The sequence below is a fragment of the Molothrus ater genome, chromosome 3 (genome assembly GCF_012460135.2).
Source record: "Molothrus ater isolate BHLD 08-10-18 breed brown headed cowbird chromosome 3, BPBGC_Mater_1.1, whole genome shotgun sequence".
Classification (NCBI taxonomy): domain Eukaryota; kingdom Metazoa; phylum Chordata; class Aves; order Passeriformes; family Icteridae; genus Molothrus; species Molothrus ater.
In genome coordinates this window covers 56,282,358-56,305,603 of record NC_050480.2, presented here as the reverse complement: position 1 = coordinate 56,305,603, position 23,246 = coordinate 56,282,358, and positions in this window count along the sequence as shown.

The following is a 23,246-nucleotide window of genomic DNA, read 5'->3' as shown; positions in this document are numbered from 1 at the left end:
GTAAGCTGGTAAGTACATGGGAACTCAGCTGTATTGACCCTAACTGGCTTTTAATGTGCCCAGTATCACTCAGCCCTTGCCCAGTATCACTCACACTCCTGTAACCTGGTGCACATTTGAAAGTCTCCTCCAGATGAGGCTTTCCTTCCCTGTGCCTTAGGGAATTTAACAAAGAGTGGGGGAAAAAAAGCTTAGAAGTTCTTTCAGATAAATGCTGACAAATTCAGGGTTTTTTTTGTCCACCAGAGATGGACTGTAGGGGAAGTGGTACTTCAGTGGTTCTCAGTTTCCTAGTGAAGGTGTGGCAGAAGGGGATCTTTCAGAAGGAGACACTCTACCTTTCTTCCTTTAGGCACCTTTTTGGATCCTCAAGAAATTCCAGCACTCCTGAGAAAATACTCACCTGCAGCATTTTAAATTTAAATCTTGTATCATGCTGAAGTTGCAATTTATCTCTGGTTTGGACTTGCTGGCAATTCTCATGTTCTCTATTGAAATGGAGTCTGAAACAAGCCACAGTTTGAGCAATAAGGGTTCTAGTAATTTTTACATTCACTGATGCATTTTGTGACTTCACTGACAATTTCAAATATCACTTTTTTTTCCCTTTATAATAACCGTGTGCCAAATCAGATGTCAATTAATGGCAACTATACCAGATCTCTCATTACCTACAGCAAAAAATGCTATCCACAAATATTTTTTCTTTGTTTGGCTAAAAGCTGTCCACCCAACTGTACTCATGACACATTTATGTCTTTTATCCTATTCATCTTGCACTGAGTAGCTGTGGAAAGTAGCAGAAAGTACCCTTTCTAAAACTAATAGGTTTGGTGGTGCCCTTAGAAATGGTGAAGGCTGGGACAGTCCTTACTGTTGTTGCCTCCTGGAGATGGGCTAAGTCACTTCTGAGAAGAGCTTCCTCCAGCACCACAGATTTTGCTGTCTTAGAACTGTCAGGGAGCAAAACCAAGCTCTAAATAGCTTTTGTTTGCAGCTGGCCTGATTTTTCTGGGGACTTGTGGGGTCTCATTCTTACTAATTTTTACTTAATGGAGCTACTCTTGGCCTTGGTGTTACTGAGGGGGGAATTGACCCATTCACTAAAGATTTAATTGTGCTTTATGTCTTTATACTGCATGGGTGTTCTTGGCTCTGGGGAAATATTCAAGGAGCATATAAATAGAGCTCTGTTACTGAAACAACTTGAAATTAAATCTTACAGCTCAGTCTCTTTACTGTCTTGGCTGGACAGCTTTCATGAGAAGGGCCAAGTTGCTGCAATGAGAGCTTCCTCTGGGCTTTTAAAGTGGCTAATGAAAGAAACTGAAGTTCCTTCTTATAAATACATAGTGAAGCTGAGGTTTTTGTTTTGGAATTGAAGTGCCCTTGCAGTGTTAAAAAATTGCCTTCAAGAGCTTGTGTTTCTGGAATCTGCTTCATGACATAATTAGCTTTTGCATGTTTTACAGCAGGACCTGACAGTTGGCTTAGAAAGAAAAGCAAAGTGCTTGTATAATTATACTGAGTGTGCCTCAGGAGGCTGCAGTGACAGGGTGCTGTTTTCCTGTGGCACAGAAGAAAGGACATGAGCCATTTGCCTGCCAGCCTTATTTTTGTTCCTTCCCCCCCAACAATGGGGTTTACTCCTGAAGTTGCCATTCATGCAGGGAACATCATGCAGAATGTAGAAGGGAGATTTTTTCTATTCTCAGAGAATATGGTCAAGAAAAGCAGGAGCAAAATATCTGTCCTGTTTGTGCACTTGAAGCTCTTTGACACAGAGTCTTAGTAAGAATTCTTAGTACTTTATGCTGGTAGGTAAAATAGCATAAGTGAAATTGAAATTACTCAGCAATTTATTTCTAAATGGTTTTTCAGATTCAAGACAGTCTTAATGTCAACATGCAGCTCCAGGGTATAAAAAAATTTCTAGCCACATCAACAAAAAACCTATTTGAGTGGAAGCTAGAAGAAAATGCAGGTCTTATTCTGAACAAACAGTATTTTGAACTGAAAACTCTGGTGAAGTGCTGTAACAAAAGGAAAAATTGCTTCTTGGCTGCATAAGATTTGTCACTGTATACTGCACAGATTGCATACAGGTACTGAGTAACTGCATGCAATACTTTTTCAAAAGGTGTTGAGATTTGGGGAGGAAGCCAGAAAAGAAATCATATGTTGGGAAGTCCAGGAAAAAAACATCACTAAGAAAATTTTCTGTTAGGAAAACAGAAGAGTCTTGTGTTACTGCATATATTTCTGTATGGAAAGAAAATGAGAGATGTCAATGCGTTCATGTATTGGAGAAAAGCATGAAGAGGAGAAATGTCTGGAAGATAAAGGAAGGAAACTTGAAGTGTTGAAGAAAATAGAGCATCCTGATGGTGATGAGCCCTTTGAGCTTGCTACTGTGGGAATAGGTGAGATTGACATCTATTAGTATCTCCAAATGGAAATTGGATGCTTTTCTAGATAAGATGTCATTGGACAGTTACTCAGTTTCGGTCAAGGTAATCAAAGGCCTTAAAACTCTAGACTTCTGCTTTGTGGGGTTTTGCTTGTTTGGTGGGGTTTTTTTTTCTATTATTGTTTTTGGTTTTGTTTTGGGATTTTTGTTTTGTTTTGGTTTTTGGTTGGTTCTAGATTTCATGTTAAAGCAGAGGAAACTAATAGGAAACTGATTTCTATGTATTATGGCAATGTAATGACATGCTTATGTAGTGATTAAATCAGATTACTAATACTAGCTACACATTTTATATATAATTCAACTACTTTTTACTTGACTTTCATGGTACTACTTTTATTTTTTCTGGAAGTAAGAAAATAGGAATTGTGAATGCAATTAAGGTTGCTGTTGAAAGCCAGAGAGAAATTGAAATGAAGAAGAGAAAATGTGACAAGTGCTTAGTGCAGCAAATTTTATTTTTGCCACTGGAGGATTCTGTCATCAATGTGTAAATAGAGTGTTTCTGAAGTTTTGAAATTGCTATTTGTAATAATCAAACCTAGAGCTGATGGGGTTTTATTGTTTTGTGTTTTTTTTGGTGGAAGTAATTGCCAAATTCTATGAACTTACACTGTTTACAGACTTTACGGTTTTCCAACAAAAACTGACATCAGTTTTTTAATGAAAGTGAGCTATTTAAAAAGTTATCCTAAAAATGTATATAAGACTGAAAAAGTCTTTTGGAGGTGCAGCTAACAGCTTTTGTTTGGTAGTATTGAATTGGTCTTATTGAATTGGTATTTTAGTTAAACTTTTTATCTTCCAAGATTAAAATCAAAAATATCCTGTGGTAGCCCTTAGCAGAGGTTTCAGTCTGCCTAACTGTATATTACTGGGTTGGACTTGAAGCCCATAATTACTTGGCAAAAAATGTAGCAGCTGATCCTCTTCAAGGACAGAGTCTTGTTTTACCACCCCTTCTAGGGCCAAAGGGGATGAGAGCACAAGAGGCTTTCCTGCCTTCCTAAAGGAGGATCCTACATTCAGTGTCAGCAAGGCTTTGGCTCTTGCAACAGTTTTGTGCCCAGTTTCTGCCACTAACCCTACAAACTGCATGTTTTCTGTTGTGTCTTTCCAGACTTAATTTCAAGCCTGCCAAAGCAATAGTTACTAAGTCAGTTTTGGGACCCTTTGTCTCCTGTACCTCATGATGTGTTTGCCAACAGTCTGCATTATTTTTCCCCATTCCTTCAAGTTTGACAGCTCAATTATTTCTCTTAGGAGAAAGACTTACTACTATATGGAAATGTGTCATGGTGCTATTTCTGCCACAGTGTTTCTGCTGTCAGTACCAAATCAATCCAAAATACTAGAAAGGATGCTGTAAATTTTAGTGTCTTCTGATTTATGGCCTCATACTGCTGGAGTTTACTCACTTTTTGCATTATTTCTTTATTTCCTTGAGTAAGTTTTCATCAGAGTGTGTATGCAACTCAGCCACAGACTATAGGAAGAGAACAAAGCTCCTAGGAGTAATCAGTTTCTCTTACATTCTGAGAAAGAAATATAAATGTGGTATTTAATTTTTTCCCCCAAATAACTGGAAGATGCATTTGCAGTGCCACAGAAATGTTCTTGCTTAGAAACTTCAGGGTATAGTGTAAATGATGAAACTAGGGCTGAATGGTGCAGACACACAAACTCACCAAATGGACACATTCCTTGTGTCCTTTAGGAAAAGAAAAAATAAAACCAGATTCATGTCTCCTGAGCTCAGTGCTTGTCAGAGAATAATCTACTTCTCTTAGGCTCTGCTGGGCTTTGTGCTGGTCCAGGCAGGGACCCTGTGGTGATGAGTACTGGTCCTTGAAGAGTACTGCAGATATGAGCACATTTCTGTAATTGCAGACCAGCTAAATTGCTTAATCCTGAATCCAATGTTTGGGCTGTTAAGAAGCCAGTGTTTCAGGCAGTGTTGGTAGGATGTGTCATCTCCCTTTTTCACTTTGCATTTGCAGACTTGTGATGTGCACAGTCTCTGCTGCCACTGCCACTAAGGAATACTGCAGTTTTTCAGGCATTAAATCAGGAAAGAGCATGTTTTCATTTGGGAAGTGCAGTAGTTTGTTACCAGCCCACACATACCAATGACTTTGTTCCTCTGATGTAGGTACCTAAAAAACATGCCTTTCAAATGGGTATGGCTGTAAATACACTGTTACCAACTGGCAGTGTCTGGTTCTGTGAGAAAATGAAGCTGTTCAATGTTCTTTTTTCTGAACTAATTTAATTTATGCCTCCTGAACTCCAGTTAACCTTTTAATATATGTTTCATAGTCATAAGAAAAGCTTTAGCACCTTTGGAGAATTTTTCTGGGGCTGGTTTAGACTTAGAACCAGGTACAAAATGATCTGATATTGGAAAAAGGCTATAACTAGTTTGTAAGATTCCCTTCTTTAGAGTTGTCTCAAAGGTGTTTCTGTTTCCATATCAACAATGTACCACAGTAGTGCTTGTTTTATAATGGTAAATCCTTAGAATTTTAATAATTTGCCTCATGTGTTGGCTCTTTCTTTTATCCTCTGATGTGCCTTGGCCAAGAGCTGATATTTAAAGTATTGATTATTTCTTCATCTATGAAGTTGTATGTTCAGCTCAGCACTTAATCAGTCTGAGGCTGGGTTTTTTGTGCTTGGCACAAGGACAACGTGTTTAAAAATATGTCAACTTCTCAAAAATAAAGGTTTTAATGCCAGGGTTGAGTGAAGTGATAATTTTCCTCTCTTGGTTACCTTTGAAATCTGGAAAACCTGAGGGCTTCCTGAAATTTGCATGATTTTTTTCAGTTCTAATCTTGTTAGATGTTTCCTAATTAATTTAGTACTTGTATTTCTTACAGTTTTTATTTATAGTAACATTTAGTATCTGCTCTAACAACTTTTCACCCTCCCTCAAAATCTTCCTCTTCTGCTCTTATCCTTTTGCAACAGAAATTCAGGTATGTCAAAATTATGCCACATCTGCAGCACCAGCAAAGATAACTAGACAGGGATTCAAGAGAGATAAAATAAATCAGACTAACCCACAGTATTGCTGTGTTTTCTTTGCTGGAGAAAGTTAGGCTATCATGCCCAGCCCACTCCTGAATTTCACATCTCCTTCTCACACAAGCAGACTCTTCCCTAGGAGAGTGTGTTTATTTTAGTTAAGCACCCAAATTGAAGCACTTAAAACTCTGAGATTTGGTTCAAAAATCTCAGATGGAACTAATTTTTGAGGTTGGCTTTAAAAAAAATCAGTTTGGGGTTGTCCTTTGTATCCAACCACTGGGTCTTGTTAATTAGAAATGGTGGAGCAACTGTCAAATATGCAGGGGCGGGCCCCAGATCAAGCAGCAGGCAAGGAATATGCTGCTCTTTCACTTCTTTCAAAGCTCCCTCACTGTCTGAACCTTGCTCATCTCAAGTGCTCAGGAATTATAAGACAAGTAAAACAGGCACTCTGAGGCTGGAGTCCTGAATCTTTTATAATGCTTTGATTGTTCCTTGAGTTGCTTTCTCAGGGACCACTTGTAATTTGTTCGTACTGTTGATGGGCGACTGAAACTTCCTTTCTGAGCTCCAGCAATTTCAGGAGCAGAAATTCTCAGAAAGATGCTGGGCTTGTGATAAAAGCATTAAAGTCAGAGACAATCATGGAAATAACATCTGTAGATGCTGGAGTTGATATTACTCTTGATCTGCTACAGTGCCCTTTTGGATGCATCTCATGTAGCCCATGGAGCTCCCCCTGCGCTGGTAGAAGCTCAAGCCTGCTTGTGCACAAAACCCTACGAGGCAGACAAGCTAGGTAAAATTAAAATATCCTGGTGTTGCTTGGCATTAGATGGTTTACTCTTTATCCATTTTAGTGGTTTTCTCTTCATCCATTTCAATGCAGGCTACTCATTTCATTAGCTGGAAAGCAACCTGCCTTTAAAGTAGGTTGGTGATGGGGGCTTTTATATACACTCATCCCTGCTTTACTGCAGTACACAGGGACCCTGGTGGAAAAAAAGCAGTTCTTCAGTGAGTACTAGAAACAACCAGCTCTCTCTTTTTGGTATTAATAGTTGAGGACAGAGAGAAGCAAGCTCATTTTTAATATGTGTTTAGATTGAAAGTGAGTTGCAGTGGAGCCTAGCTAACACCCCAAGCAATTATACTTCCAAATTTTGCCCTTTGGGGAGAGAAGAAGGCTGTCAAATGCTGGGCTCCCTACAAATCAAAAAAGTCTTTTGAGTTCTCTTCATTTTTAAAAGGGTCACTTACTGAGAGCAAACAACTCTAATAAATGAATAGTAGTTGCTCAAAACTTGGCAGAAGGTTTCAGAGCTGTGTAATGGCATTTGGGAGATGGGTACACAGCTTTCTATGCCATGTTTGTGGGGAGCTCCATAGGGGCAGCAAACTGAAATGACAACATTTTCATTATATCCTCTTTCTGTAAATGACAGAAAGTTAGGTGTGGGGTTCAGTTAACCACAGATCTTTTCCTCATGATCTGGGAGTGCAGTAGTGCTGAGTGAAACAGATAACCAGCAGTTAATTTCTGTATACATCTTTGGACAGGGACTATCTTACCAGATTTGTGTGAGTGCTGTTGGGAGTTATTCAAATGAAACTGGAACCCTCCCCCTCGTAGGGTGGAGCAAGGAATTGAAAGAGTTCCCAGAGAAAGACCCGATCTGCATGGAAGAGCAGGTGACCCCACTGGCTTATGTGGTGTCAGACCACTTGAAGCTGAGCCAGAGGCCAGTGCCATAGCAGCATATGAAAGACTTGAAGTTATTTACTTAGACATATGTAAATATAAGCAAATGACTGAGCTCTTGTTTTTAAAGACCACAAAATACTTTCCTCCCTCTTTGTTGGCATTAATTAAACAGAATTTAGTTCTTTACTTCATCTGTAATTCTGGTGCCCACTGACCTGGGTCAAGGCTGAGATTTCTGCCCCATCCATTCTGTTCCAACCTAAAAATCTCTGTCTGCCATTTTGTCATCTGTCTCTTGTGTTGCAGATCTTGGAGAAATGTTTCCCACAAGAGGATATAAGACAGCATTTTGCATTTACCCACTGCCATGAAACTGGATGTTAATTCCTACTACTTGTATGATCCCTACATGGATCATGACAGTGTGCTATCCATCACCACTTAGGGAAAGAGAAAGACTCCAGTGAGCACAGCCTGCCTACTGGCTCCAGCTGGGACTCAGATAAAACACACAGATTCTCACAAGCTCTCACTTAAAGTGGTGTCAGCAAGGCCCCTGGCTGAAAGCCTGGTCACGGGTGATGCTCCCACCTGCAGATGTCAGGTGAGCCTGTCAGCAGCAGTGCCAGGAGCAAGGAGCAGCACTTCCTCTCCTCCTCACAAAGCTCTGGACAGTCAATGTGCCACAAGCTTTGTGTAAGACAGTCTGCTGACATTAGTCTCCTCTATCTAATGTCAGATCACATTGTCAAAGCAGGTCGTGATCAATCTCTTTGAAGGAAGAAAGGAAATCCCAGCGCCCCTCGTAAACTTCAGTGGTAGTGCTTCTTAGGACAGACATCTAATGGTACTTCAGTATTTTTCCTTCCTTATTCCCTGATTTCTAGTTCCCTAAAGGAGCGGAGTCGGTCCTTTCAGCAGCTGATATGTCAAAAGCATTCAGGGGGAAACTACAGGAAGCTGGCAGTGACTTGGAAAAATGAAGCAAATCTGCAGGGAATCTCTTGGCTGATTCAGTGGCTTTCTAACATCTTTCCCTTCCAGCTGGACCTGCCTCCTGGTAGCAAAGGCCTTGTCTAGGCTGAACACATCAGAGACAGCACACTGACCTCTTTAAATTCTGAGGATTAATGAGGTTTTACTGCTTAAGGTAAACACCTAAATTAATGCTGAGAAGCTTTGCTCACATTTCTCTATCTTTTTCCATCCTCCATCACCTCTCAGTTATGACTCACTGGCAGGAGTCATAAATAATGTAGTGTTTTTAAAATAACTCTGAAAAAATTGAACTGTGCAGTATAAGATCACTTGTGAAGAAGGAGCTGTGGCAGATGTAACAAGTGGGAATCCTGCTGAGGCACTGTTGTTGTTTGGATATATTTCAAAGGTTTAAATAGGATTAAGGTATTTATTATTATTAATGGGAAAATAATCTTTATCCTTCCAGAACATTAGAGATATGATGGTTTTTTATGCCATAGAGGAATACTCTATGGGCAAGTACAAGGTTCTTGTAGTCTAAATAGTCAAGGTTGAAGCTTACGCAGACTGAGGATTTTCTCTTACTAACAACAACACTGCTCATTCTGCTGCAACCTTGTTAAGGCCAAAGGCTGAAGCATTCATAATAACTCCTGACTGAAGTGCCTTGATTTATTGGTGTTCCACATGGAGCACCTTAAATGGGCCTTTATTTTTAGAATAATACTCTTTCACACCTGGAGCACCATAAATTTGAGGCTCCCAGCTTGCTGGCCATTCTTGAAAACCTTTGGAATATTGATGGATGAACAAATAGCACATGCCTAGGTAAGATGATCTGTGACTGCTTGGTGCTATAGCATTAAGAGAGGAAAAAAAAAAAGATAGCCTTTATAGTTAAATAAACTGCCATATTTTGACAGGATAATGCTAGCATCTGATTTTTAGGGCAAGCCAAAGGCTTTTTCCCTCATAAAAATCTTGGATTAAATTTGAAAGAAACCCCACCCTCTCAAATGACCTTCTGTTACCCCAAGAACTCTTAAAATTGCAGAAGGTATCCTTATGTAAAATACTCCTTTTACACTGACCACTGCTTCCTCCTTTGTCCCTGGCATGTGTGCAGCACTTTCTGCTATTTGAAGTGGGGAGAGGTGTTTTGGTGTGGTTGCCTGCCTCAGTTCAGGACATATGAATATTTTTTGCTGCTGAGGATGGTCTTCCTGGTGTATGGAGAAGAGCTAGGTCATCTGGAGCAGCCTAAGGAAGAGAATAAATCAATGAACCAAGCAAAGGCAGTTGCTGGTAACTAGCTAAGAATAAAGAGTCAGGCTCATGTGTGCAATATTCACTGTCAGCAAACAGAGCTTGAAATCCTCAAGCCAAATGGTGAATTTCTGAGCTCAGGATGGGCTTGGAGGAAGTGGAGTTGTAATTGGATCTTGGGATGCTGTGGTCTGAGTGAAGGTCAGCTTCAAACAGTGTTTGCTGACAAGTGCAATAGATGAGTTGCTGTGTGAGCTGGCTTTAATGGACTTGAGTGAAATAAGAAACGTTGGACCCTGATGTGTTGTTAAAGGGTTTTGTGTATGAAGCCATTATCTCTTGGTTTTTTAGCCCCACTGGTTTTGCCTGGGAGATGGCAGAAAACCTTGTGGAGCTCTTTCTGACCCAGCTGGTGGGTGAGGAGAGACCTGAGTGCCTGACTGCAAGGTTTCCAGCCCAGCGAGTAGCCTGAAAAGACACGGATTATTCAAACACACTATTAAAACCCTATAGATACTCTGGGAAGGAAGTAGCGCATGTGAGGTTTCTTCAGTGCTCAGTCTGGCTTTGGATTCATGTATTGCTCTTCAGTTTAACTGGCTGCTGTGGTTAGGTAATGCTGCCTTGACATACTTGCTTTCAGGTGGTAGTAGCGTGCACTGGACCAGGGCTTGATCCAGGTCAGTAGAAAAGTAAAATAAAATATTCCTGACCTGTTACAGAGAAAGTCCAGACTGCTCCTTGCTGTGCTTGCCCCCATGGGACACTCTACTGTTTGTCCCTTTAGCCTTCAGGCTCTGGTGGCCATCCTTGCCATCCCTCACGCATGATCTGACGCCTCCTGCTTTGGCAGCTCTTCTTTGCCCACAGGAGGGGTGACTGAACTGCCTCCTGCCTCACCCCCCTCCTGTCCCCAGGGCTCTGTTCAGCTCTAGTATCTCAGTGCTGTGCAGCACTGCGAGGTCTCTGTCCGAGCTGAGGGCTGGTGCTTCCAGCCAAGCAGCTGCACAGCATCCTCCTGTGAGCAATTGCAGGGATCTCCCAGTCTATTACTGCTCTGGTGCACCTGGGTGCTGTGCTGGGGATTTCCCCTTTGGCAGGGAGGAACTCCCAATACAAATGAGCTTGGGCTGCAATAAAGAAAAAAAATGCAGTTGATAAAGGATATTATCTCCTGAAACTGTAATTTAGGCTTGCTCTTGTGCCAGCAGTCTTCTGTGTGGCCTTATGACAGTTGTTTCTGTGCAACAACTCCCCCTCGCACTAATGGTCCAGGGCTGGCTTTGTCACAGGGATATTGCCAGGATAAATGCAGCTGAGGCCACGAAGCATTGTGGTGGCATGAAACACTTCACTGGCTTGATCGATTGCATGCCATAAACAGGATGTCTGTCACCTAACTCTCATCACAGGACACCTCACTCTCACCTTGATGAAGCAGATTTTCTGAGCTTGCCTGGAAATTGTGTTGATATTGTAAAGCAGAAAGCAAAAGCAACCCCGAAGTCCGGCGCATAGAGACAAGGAAGGTTATTTTTAACAGTGTGGGAAGTGCTGTGCTCACAGGGCTAATGCTGCCCACGGGACGTGCCTTGCATTTTGCTTAACAGAAGCAGAGCCCTCTCGAGTTACGGAGCTGAAGGGGAATAGCAAGCTGGTGTGCTAATAATTCCCATGTTACTATTTTTAAAGTACTGCCTGCGTTGTCTGGAGCACTGTTACCCAGCAGTGCCTCCCAATGCCAGGTTATTTCAGGCAAAGCTGGTGTTTGAACTTAAATCTGTATTAATTTACTTGCTTTTTGTTTGCTTCCCTTCTCCTCGTTACGGTTTCATGCACTTGTAAATTAAAAAAAAAAAAAAATAGAGAGAGAGAAGCTTGTAGCCAGAAACTAGAATTTGACAAAATTCAAGTTTCTTGTCTTGTTCAAATACTCAGAGCTGTATTTACAGAGTCCCAGCACCCTTCACCTTAGTTGTGGGGACACAAAATGACTTCCATGAGTTTTTTTGTCTTGATGGCTCGATGCTTTCCTGGTCAGCTTATCTGTGAACACACCACTGGACACATCCAGACAAGCTGATGGGTCAAATAATCAGAGGTACAAAGCTGCTTGTTGCATGCCTGTTCTGGTCTCCAGTGGAGGCTTGCAGGGAGGCTTGCCCTCTTGCTGTGGGGCTTGGTGGAGCCTCTGCTCTGCTGGCAAAGCTGTCTGGGAAATCTGGATCCCTTGCAAAGGCTCTGGTGATATGAACCAACAACTGTGAGGATGCCCCTGAAAGGGGAGCTGCTGGAGGAGCAAGCAAGGCTGTTATTAGCAATAAAAGCTGAAATATTTGTGAGAGTCCCTCTGAAAGAAAGTGCTTTTTCTATGAGAGGGGGGGAAAAGCCAAAGTACAGCTTGTCTTCTGTGGTAACGCTGTTTCTTATCCCTTCCATGCACAAGGAGATTCCAGCACATCCCTTTTCTGTCAGCCTGTTGCTGCTGTGATAAAGCATCACTTACCTGGGGGCGGCAGGACTGCTGACTTCTGCAGTGTTCCTATAGTGGCAATCAGCCTTCCCAGCTGTGTGGAGCAAATAGGGAAGGGGGAGAGCTGAAGGGGAAAGGAGGCAGCTCATTTTTGGGGTCTCAGGGGCAGGAGGTGGAAGCAGAGAAGTCCTTACATGTTGAGCAGTCTTGCTGCAGCCTCTGAATCCCCTTGCTGTAGTCTCCCATCTGCCAGCACACAGAGGTGTAATATAAAGGTTATACCACTGCACCAATCCAGGCTTCATTTTTATTCCACAGGGGGTTAAATTATTTATGTTCAGCACAGCAACAACTGAACCTGCTGTTAGAAGGTACCTTGCAAGACCTTTTTAAATATTTAATACTTACTAACAGAATGAAACAGGAATAGCTAAAGTGTTGAGGATGCACTCAATTTTTAAACAGTGAAAACAAATTAGGCAACATTTCCGAAGACAAGTGTGCAAAGGCCATTTGCTTCATACCAAGTGGTCTGCACAGTGACAGGAGACCATCTGGCTGATCTGGATTTTTATGTGGGGCTGACTGCGCAGTTAAATGGATGGTGCTCTTAGAATGATGATCCTGTAGGTTCAGCTGCTTGGCAGCACCTGGGTCTATCTCTTGGGTAGCCACAATGGGAGCCAGGCACTTTCCTTTCTAAAGATGCACCTGCTGTGGGCAAATCTCGCTATGGTATGTCCTTGTAGACCTACGCTGGAGCTCTCGCTCTGCCAGCTTCCCTCTATTTTCCCTTCTGTGTGGGTGGATGTTGCCAAAGCGAATGGATAGCGATCGTGCTTCCCCCAGGCACAGAAAATAGAAAACATTCTCTGGCAGCTTTCTTGATTTCTTATTCCAAATTTGTGTTTATCTTATCAATATTCATGGTGCTCCGTATATTCTCAGGGTACCTCATAGGCCAGTGTGAGACTAGGTAGATTCAGGAAAGCTCTGTTCTCAGTAGGGCTTGTGGGGCAACTGGACTTGCCCAAGATAATGCAGGAAGTACAGGGCAGGGGGCTTTGCCTCCAAGTTTGCTGGGTATGTTATTGTTCCTGGCTGCTGCCACAGGAGCTTGGCACAGTGTCCCTCCCACTGTTGCTGGTGGCATCCAGAAACAGCAAGGGGCAGCTGTCTGTGTGGCTTTACAGCACCTGGGTGGGAGGAGTGGGTATGGCTTCCTGACCTCAATCTTCCAAGAAAGGCCAATGGCTTTTGTGGAATGTAAAATAGTGATCTTGGGTCCCTGCAGGGAAGGAGGAAAAAAACCAAACGAACTCAACACCCAGCTGAGGCCTGGATGCAGGAACAGTCCTGTTTAGAGCATCTCCCCTCTGTCCACTGAAGCCAAAGGGCAGGAATAGCTCTGCCAGAGTCAAGAAAGGTTGGCCCTGTGGGTGGACTGAGGACATATCTGCACCTGGGTCTGGATTGCGAAACACAGGCTGCCCAGCCATAAGGATCAGGGATGAGGTTAGCACAGAGGACAAAGGGGAGAGCAAATGTGTCCTAGGGAAACGCTGCGCTTGAGCTTTTCCTCTCCCCACAGCAGGAGGGAAGACAATGTGTGACACAGGGATTGCTCTGGAATAAAATTATATGAACAAGAGCTTGTGTCAAGCCAGAAGAGCTGTTCTGAGAAGAAATATGAAGATAGGAACTGATTGTGTGAGAGAGGTGCAGGGAAGAAGCAGGTGAGCAGCAGGAAACAGCTTGAGATGAAATGAAAAAAAGTGGAACAGAGTACAAGCAAGTGACATCAGATGTAATAAAAATCTTGGCACGGACTAGAAAGCATAAAATGAGGTGTGGCTCAGGGAAAAGAAGATATAAATATTAGAAAGAAATTCTAAATGTCCAGGGCTGGAGAAACAGTGGAAGATAATGCAATAATATTAAAGAGAGCAAGCACTAGCACTCATTTGCTAGGATAAATCAGTACTGTATTTATTTGAGTAACACAAATACACTTCAGGGTTGCTTAAAAGGATTATATGGCCAGAGCATAGTGAGTGCTGGCTGCAATAGCTGACAGTAAATAATTACAAGTGGGAGGGCTAGAGTTACTAATTATTGACATTTCCTGACCCTGCTCATTACAAGATGCTCATTTTGGTTACTGGACCATATGACTGGGCTGTAATTTTTCATACCAGCTGTCTGCCCCAGGCTGGATGTGTCTGAAAAACAGCATTTCAAGACATCTGGGACATTTCAAGACAACTGGGATGAGACTTGGGATCACGAAGAAGATGGAAATGGGGACATACAATAGGAGTATAAAGGCATGCCCTGTGTGCCTAAGGATGAAATCAAGAAGACAAAAGCCCAGCTGGAGCAAAGACTTGAGGCAGGCTTTTAAGAGTAACAAAGAAGGAATCCTGCAGGTATGGTAGCTGCTAAAAGAAATTGAGGGTAAATATGGATGTGCTGACAGAGAGAGGAGGCAGCCATGTTCGACACAGAAAATGGTGAAGTGCTCAAGTACTTGAAAAATAGTTACAAAGAATGCAGGACCCAAATCTCTCCCAGTATTTCAAGTGGTGATGCCCACAGACTGCACTATGGGGTGCTTGGGTTGGAGCCAAGGTAAAAGGAGATGGATACTGCATAGTAAAGACATCCAGAGGGGTTTTGAAGGTCTTTGGGGCTGAGATAGACAAAGCTGAGACTGACTTGATGTGGTTTTACCGATAGCCCTGCTGTGAATGGGGACTGGACTGCCTTCCAGCCAGCATCTCCTTGGCTCCTCTGAAGGAACCAAGAGCATGTTGTGGAGAGCATTCCTGTGACTATGCTGGTAAAAGCATTTGATTTGAGAAGATTTAGGGTCACTGTATTTTAGATTTGAAAGCAAAAGAGGTAAGGATTTTGGTCATGGTAGAAGACCCAAAACACTGTCCAGCAAAGCAGCCTTTATTTTTAAGTCTGTGATGACAACCTGAAGTTTTCCCCTTTGACTCTTAATCTGCTTTCTGAAAGTGTGTGCCATGGGCAAAATATTCCCTCTTTCCTGGTGCTGCAGATGGTAAAAGAGGCAAACCAGTCTGGCTCTCAGGTGTACTTTTCTGCAAGTGCAGCAGTCAGCTTCATGTCTAAACTCTGGCAGGGTTTGTATGTATTTTTCCCCATTTGACATCTGAATGTTTCTGACATGATTGGAGATCTTATAGGATGACAGCCTTGAAAAACACTGGAGGAAGCAAATAATTCTGTCTCCAGAGCAGGGATTAAGTCATACCTCACACAGAAAAATAAAGGTGAAACCAAAGTAACTGTGAAGTAAAACCCAACAATTCTGTGTAGTAAATAAATGGAAGAGCCATGTGGAAAAAATAATAAACCCCGTACAGTAAACAAGAAGATGTGATAGAAGTAATGTCTTTTTTTCTCAGCTTTCAATTACCCATGTTGTGGCTGGTGCCTGGCAGTCAGGTTTAAGCAGGAAAGATTTCTGCAGCAGTCTTACACAACAGACTCTAGTTTGCCCTGAAACCAGGAGAACAGCATCTTGATAAAAACAACACTGGTGTATTTGTAGACCCTCTTTTAACTTAGCAGGCCTTTGGCATGTGAGGAATGGGTGTAGGCAAACAGGAAATGTACCAGTATATCTCCTGTCTGTAGGGCAGTAGTTACCAACATAGTTACAGGAATTCAGAGATGTGGTTTCAGTTTAGTAGGTCAGAGAGACAGAGCCCAAACAAGCTGAATCTCAGCACAGAGTAGAGGATATTCACTTGCTGCCTCCTGGAATATCACTCTTGGCCAACCCACAGAAGAGAAAATCCTTACGCAGGTTTAAAGTCAGGAGCCAGGGCAGAAGAAAGTGTGCAGTTCTTGGTTTGGAGAAAAAATCACCAGAGAAGCTTGTGGAGTCTGTGCAGTTCAGCAGATTTCTGTGTGACCTAGAAAAGGGGTCAGCTGTGAGCTGCCAACATTTGCTGATGGCATTAAATTGTTCAAATTAGTAAGAAGCAGAACCAGCTGTGAAGACATGTAGAAGAACCTTGTAATAGTGGGTGACTGAGCAAAAAAAAAAAAATTGCATATGACATTCAGAATAAATGAATGTTCAGGGATGCATGTAAGAGCAAAACAGTTATGACTCCACATATAAAATGATAGCCCTGATAAGAGCTGAGGGAGCAGGGAGCTGTAAATCAGGAACTTGATCTGGGATTACATCAAACACCTGACGCACTGGTAGTGATCAGTACTCTGTGATGGTTAAATAAAACTGACATACAAAATGTTGGCAGTTATTAACATGTTAGGAAACAAAACAGAACATACTAGTTTTGGTAAAACAGCACTTTCTGCTCTGACTTCACTAGATTGGTTTCCCAGATGATGAGTGTTCACAGCCTTTGTGCCATTCTCTTGTCTCAGAGAGAGAATGGGGAGGGCTAATAAAGGAGAAGTTTCTTCTCCTGGTATGTAACGTGAATTTCCCTCTGACATCAAGGACTTGTTCCTCTGTCAAAAGAAGCCAATTTTGCTATGTGTGAAGGAACAACATGAGCCCTCCAACAACTGCTGTGGGGAGAACCCCATAGCCCCATCCTATTTTCGTTAATCTAACCCCAAAGGTTGCATGAAGGATCCCTGTTAAATGCAGTAAGTACAACACAAGTGAAAACTGATATTGTGGTGAGGTTATAGCTCAGGATTATCTTTAAAAAGTGGGAATCTTCAATAAGATGCAGTAAGGAGTTCTTGGAAGAAAAAAGTTGAATAGCATTGCTGAAAGGAATACTTGGAGGTCATTTAATCTAACCAATTTCTAAAACCAGCATTTACCTCTGTGGGGGGATAGAATGTAAGAGAATAAAGAAAGTGCAGAAGGCAATCTCACCCCTGATGAGTTGCAGCTGTGCTAATTACCAAAGATTAGGAGCAGCCCTGCCCTTAATAGGCCACAGCTGTGTCCAATAAGGATGAGTGCTATAGAAGCTCGTCAAGAGGAGAGCTGCAGTCTTTTGGCTGTGCTGTGAGGAGCTGCCTGTGAGAAATCACTGAGAAGGTATGGAACTTTTGCAAAAAGATGACAACAAACCTCAACATGAAAATAGGTTGGTCAGGGGCTCTTTGTGATGCAGTGGCTGTTGAGGAGTTTCAGTGGTCAGCCATGGGCTAGTCCCAGTGCAATGAATCCTGCGTGGATCACGCAGGAGTGTGAAGAAGTAATGAATCTTGTAAAGTCAGAATTTTTTTTTTCTCATATCTATTCACATTATCTGTTTCTCACTGGGGCTGTGATGTTGGTAGTTTATGCAGGATGTTGCTATAAAAAGTTGCCATCCTGGGCTGGGAGGGTTAATGGCAAATATGTGCTACAAGCAGAGCACTTCAGGCACTTGAGCTGGTCCTGAGAGACAAGTGATTGGGTAAGGCTGACAGCTAAGTGCACTGCACGAGGAACGCTGAGGAAAATTAGCAGCTTTTCCTGTCCATGAGAGCTAGTCCTTGCCCAGCTGTTGAGTGGCAGGAGGACACTGACTGATTGCCTTGTGTGTTTTCTCTGGTTGCTCTGAGAGTACCTTCCCCAATAGACATAACCTCTGGGCCTTGCTGTCCCCAGAAAAGCTGGTGTGTGGGCTTTAGGTGAAGCTTCTTACTGGGTTGGAAAAGCCAACTCTTGCTCCCTATGGGTCACTTATTTTCAGCCTCCCTTAGTGCTGTGTTGACCACTGCTTCCAAGGTAGGTTTGTATTGGGAGTGAGGATCAGTGTGTGTGGGGACTGGTGGTGTTCAAAGGCAGTAGACACATGATTGTATCTTAAATACCTCTTTTGACTTCTGTGTGGTTTGCTGAACAGGATGAAGAAGCACAAATGAAATCAAGTACCTTGGTTGTGTCCCTTCCTAGTCCCCTAGCTCAGATGTATTCCAGCAGCTTCTTGCTGGTGAGCTTGTGTGGCAAAATGAAGGCTGTGGATGAGCTGAGGCTGAGAGCTGTGGCAGGACAGTGTCCCAAAAGCTGGGCACAGCACAGGGGGCAGTGAGCTGCCTGCTGCTGCCCAGCTCTGATCTCTGCTGTGGCCCAAACAAGGGCTCCTGGACTGGCTTTAATCTATGCAAGCTTTCTGCCACTTGCTCACAGAATGAAAAATTAATATGCTTATGCAGTGACTAAATTATGCTGTACACTAATTCCTGGAGAAAATGTTGATAAGAGTGCTTTGAGAAAGGCTTTTTAATATCCTTTCCAAGTGACTAAAGGAATTCCAATTAGACCTTACATGTCATTTTCATTTCCCTTGTCATTGCTGCCTAATTCTGAAAAATGCTTCCACCTCTCCTGCTTTCATGTATCATCTGCTTTTCTTATTTGTCCACCCATAATCCTGGTGGGTGACATGACAGCTATTTCCATGGCAAGAGCATTACAAATTCTAATAATATCTTTCACTGAAGTAACACTTTTATCCCTGGTGGAGCTGTGCAAAATGAAGTTTTATATACATCATTTCATCACTTCATATGGTTTTCTAATCTTGCATTGTGCAGTTCCTGGTTACCACATTTCATGTAACTTGCTGGAAAAAAACCCACAACACTCCTTTTTTACTTTGTGGTTTTAATTGAAAAAAAAAATCCTTTTGGCTTGGAAGTATGATTTATTTAGGTTCTGGATTGGAAACAAAGCTTTTCAGCATTTAAAAATGTTAAGAAAGTGTCCCTATGTGCTAAAACAGGTTTATTTTGGTTTGTGTAACAGAAAGAAAAAAACCCATCCAACCCCTCTGAGTTTTAGCTAGACAACTTTGTATTTGGTTACTTCTATCCCATGCATCTTTACTCTGAAAATTAAAGATGCATTTTTATGCTGAAGATTTTACAAATAATAATTGTTTTATCTGCCATTGAAGCGCAGCTTGGTTTTGCAGGGGGTGTGGCCAGTGCTGAGCCCTGAGCTGCAGCGCTGCTGCGCAGTAGGGGCTGGGGGGCTGTGGAGGGAGCACAATGCCCAGGCATGGGGATAGAGAGGATCTGTGTAGGCTGCATGTTAATGACTCAAACTGCAGCTTTTCCAAGGCACTAGGCTCAACTTCTCTCAGGATGGAGGACAATGAACAAGAGATTTTCCTGGCTGAGTCTCACTGTTTTAGTTCAGCACAGATGTGGGGGGAAGGTTCCTGCTGAACACTAGTGCTAGTTTGGTGGGTTTTTTTGCAGTACCTGGGATTTCTTTGTCCTTGCTAATTAAAAACATGTGTGTGAAATGAAGGAATAATGAAAAATAGCCCATTACTTCTTTGGGTGTTGGCTTAGGACAAAAATGGTATTTCCTAGAATTCTCTAATAGTTCTGCTCTGTGACTGAATATGTGTTGTTTAAATTGGATAACTACGGCTGCAGCCTCCTCTTGAGAGGAGAGAGGAACTAGAGTTCATTTGTTGAAACTCTGCTGCATTTGTTCTCACACAGTACTGAGCTTACCCTTGGCTGGTTTCTTATTTAATTGCTGTTGATCAGGAGTAATTTCACAGAAGGCAAAAGACTGATGCTGCAAATAGTGCTAGAGAGAACTAAGTAATGCACAAGGACTAAAAATCTCCTTGTGCATAACTGTATTAATATGCTTGAGAACAAAGAATATAATTTGAGTCAGTAAAATGTTCAGTGAGTCACTGCTTCATAGCCCCATCAACTTGCCGGGGTGGCTGTGCAATTTGTATTTTGCCCCTGGAGAACCTATGAGCTCAGTCATGTCCAAATCAGTAGTACTAATGTATTTAGTCCATATTCGAGTTCATTTTTATTAATCCAAGGTTAAGTATGGATTGCCCTTTTACTCTGTGGCGTTACATCACTTGAAGGAAAACTTTTAGTTGTCCTATATTTTGCAATGTGTAGCCCCAAGTATCCCATGAAGGGGGTATTTCACAAGCAGTAAGTACCTGCTTTTTGTTAAGGTGTGGACAAAAGACATCAGTGAATGATGTTTGAAACCACTGAAAACTAAAGTGAATAGTCCATGAAATTCTGGGGGAAATCACAGCATGACCTGTCCATTGCCCTTGCTGTCCTTGGATCCAGGGTCCAAAGAAAAGCACATGTGCAGTGGTTTAAAGGAAAAGGAATTGCACAATATATGAGGGCATGGCACAATGTACTGTGGCACTAGACAGTGTCCTTGGTCATGCAGAAGAGCATTTTTGTACAGGGGAAAAATGTTGCATTTTCAAATTCATATTGTATTTGAAAGGGACCTGCAAGCATGGTAGCTGTGTGAAAAAGAAAAGTAAATTTGATTACATGTTCAGCAGCAAGTTCACCCTCTTTTGTTGTTTTTGTGTAGATGTTGAATGCCCCCAAAGTGGAGGAATTATCCTACAAAACCCTTAATCAGTATACTGAAAGTTACGGGTTTGAAGAACACTAATTATGACGTTAGAGATAGTTATTTCTGATTTGAGATCCCTTATTTTGTGCTTAAAATAGCATACAATGCAAAAGTGCTACAAAACCAACTTCAGAGAATTTGTGACTAATTACAAAATGTAGTAGGTAACATCCTTGATCTCAGGGATACAAAAACTTCTGGAAAGTGGTGATCAGAACTGTGATGTAAAACCACAGATCATTTGAGGATTCACCTAGATTTTTGGGAACTTTTTGCCTGCCTTTTGCTGCTGCCCTGCTTTGGAAAGCTGATTCTGCCATGTTGTGTGCACTAGGGGACAACCCAGAAGAAAGCATCAAGCCCAAAACCTCTGATTGCTTTTGCACTGCTACTTCCATTTTCACTGTTAGGACTATTTTTTTAATAGCATTTGTGTCTAGAATCAAATGGATTTAGTATCTCTGCAGTAGAAAAAGTGGCTTTAATTCTTCCTTTTTCTTCCTTACTTTCCTCAGAGGAAGTACCATCTATTGTCTACTGTAACTAGCTGTGCCAAAGCATCTCTCTGTTTCCAGTCTGGCATCCCTTCCCTGCTGTTCCAGGGCAAATCTCACATTCCTAAGCAGCTCAGTTCAGTTGCCTGAACAACAGCCATCTAGTGCTGTTTAAGTGCCTTGCAGTATCAGCAGATGTGACACAGAGCCTGTGCATAGTCCATTCCCTACAGAGGAGCAGGATGTGGTAAATCTGGCCTCTTAGGGGGACTGGGGAGAAGTTGTGGATGCCCTGAAAGTATTCAAAGCCCGGCTGGATGGGCCTCTGAGACACCTGGTCTAGTGGAAGGTGTCCCTGCCCATGGTGGGGGGCTTGGAAATACATGATTTTTAAAGTCCCTTCCAACTCAAACCATTCTACAAATCTAATATATAGATTATCCTAACATTTAGGCAGTAGAACTGGTCCCACCCTCTCCTGGTAGTATCCATCTGTGTCAGAATGAGGACCACATGGGTGGATGAACCCTTTGGCCTTCTAGCAGGATGCTTGCCTTGCAATTCCCATTGGCAAAGAGCCTTCACAGAGCAGGTGATGGGGCAGAAATGTAGGATTAAAGTGTCTTAGGAAATAAGGACACTTCTGGGACAAAAGGGACCTGTGCAGACTATGCCATGGTTAAATGAGGTCAGGCTGTGCCTCTGAAAAGGCTGGGTGGGAAATAAACAGATTGGAATGAGCAAGGAAATGAGGCTGCCTGTGGTCCCTCTTGGCCAGCAATGCTCAGTGACAGAGCTAGGGAAAAGCAAGTCCATGCTTTTACAGCAGCACTTAGTGTTTAAAAATGAGGATGGGAGAATGAGCATTCCTGGACTCAAATGGGAACCCTGGCAGAGCAGTCATCCCAGGGACATGGTGGGAGGAGTAGGATCAGTGGGATATGGTGTTGCCAGGCTACCAATCTTACAGGAAAAGAAAGCAGGACATATTTGTGGGGGAGTGGCGTTGTATTTGAAGGATAATATGAAGTGTAATGGCATAAAAATGTTCCAAGGAAAAGAGGCATGCTGTGGAACCCCTAGTTAGTGGTGGCCTGGTGGGACTGTAGAGACCCTGTAGAGCCCCTGAATAAGGACAGGGACTGATCATTGTAACAGGACTGGGCAATGTGAGGTAAGAGGGGCTGCACTTGCAAAACAGAGAGCGAAAAGGGGTAGTTGTGCTGTTCCTCTGTAGACTGGATTGATGCCTTGTCAGGGCAAGGTGTGGAGGTAAAAAAGTTTGACATGAAGTATTTCCTGCTGTGTAGAACAACATGCAGAGGATACTGATCTCTGTTTGGACCCAAGTGGTTCATGAGACCTACTTCAGGAGGCAGCTGTCTCAATGTGATTAGATTTCAGCAAAAGCAAGCCAAGTGAATTCAGAACATGAATATTCAATTACAAGACAGGGTGCTCTGTGGAAATGAGGCAATTTGTCAAAAAAGAAAATAAAACAACCTTGAAAACACTAGTCTAGGAAGTGAGAAAATTGAAGCCTCTAAAAGTTACAGTATTAGAAGTTGAGGTAAACTTTGCATTACAATTAGAAAGAAAACATAAATCCAGTGAAATCTCTTCAAGACTTAATAAAGAATTTGAGGCAATCACAAAGAGTGGATTGATATTTAAAAATGGGGAAATTACCCAAAGGAAGAGAGTCCATAAATTATGACAAGTGAATAGGCAATTAGGAGAAAATATAAAACTTGAAGAGAGCCTTACTAATGATGCTTGAGCTGTTAGTGACAAGTTCTCCAAATGCATAAGAATTAGGAAGCCAATTCCTCCTGTGGGATCAATGGGACCACTTGCTGGCCAAAGGTGCTCTCAGGGCTTCATATCAAGAACCTCACTGTATTTGCACGTGTTTGCTGATGGGGAGATTGCTACACAGATTTTTTTCACAGCAGGAAGGTGTGAAAAAAACACACGGAACCCAGATGAGGTTTGAATAAGCAGGTAAATGAAGAAGTTCCTAGGACTAGATGGCATCTATCCTGGAGTGCTGAAGGATCTCCAAGGGGACGTTAATGCTCTTCAGCCTGTGTGACACATTGTACCTGCTGTGGCAGCAGACTGGTGGGTCTCCCTGGTAATTCCTACCTATGACATGGGGCTGGAGAGGATCAAGGGATCTCCAGTGAGTCTGATTTCTGCCCTTAGCCAGTTAGTGCTGGAAAAAAGAAGGTCACTGAAAGTGTGGATGAACAAAGCTGGCTTGGCAAGTCTTCGTCACTGCAGTGAGATCCTGTCTTGCTGCTCTGCTCAAGTTTGGTACACGCATCAAAGAACACGGATGAAGAAGTTCCAGTTGGCACACTGTAGCTTGGATCTTTCACGTTCGGAATGCCAACGTAGATGGACCATTGCTCTAACCCAACAGG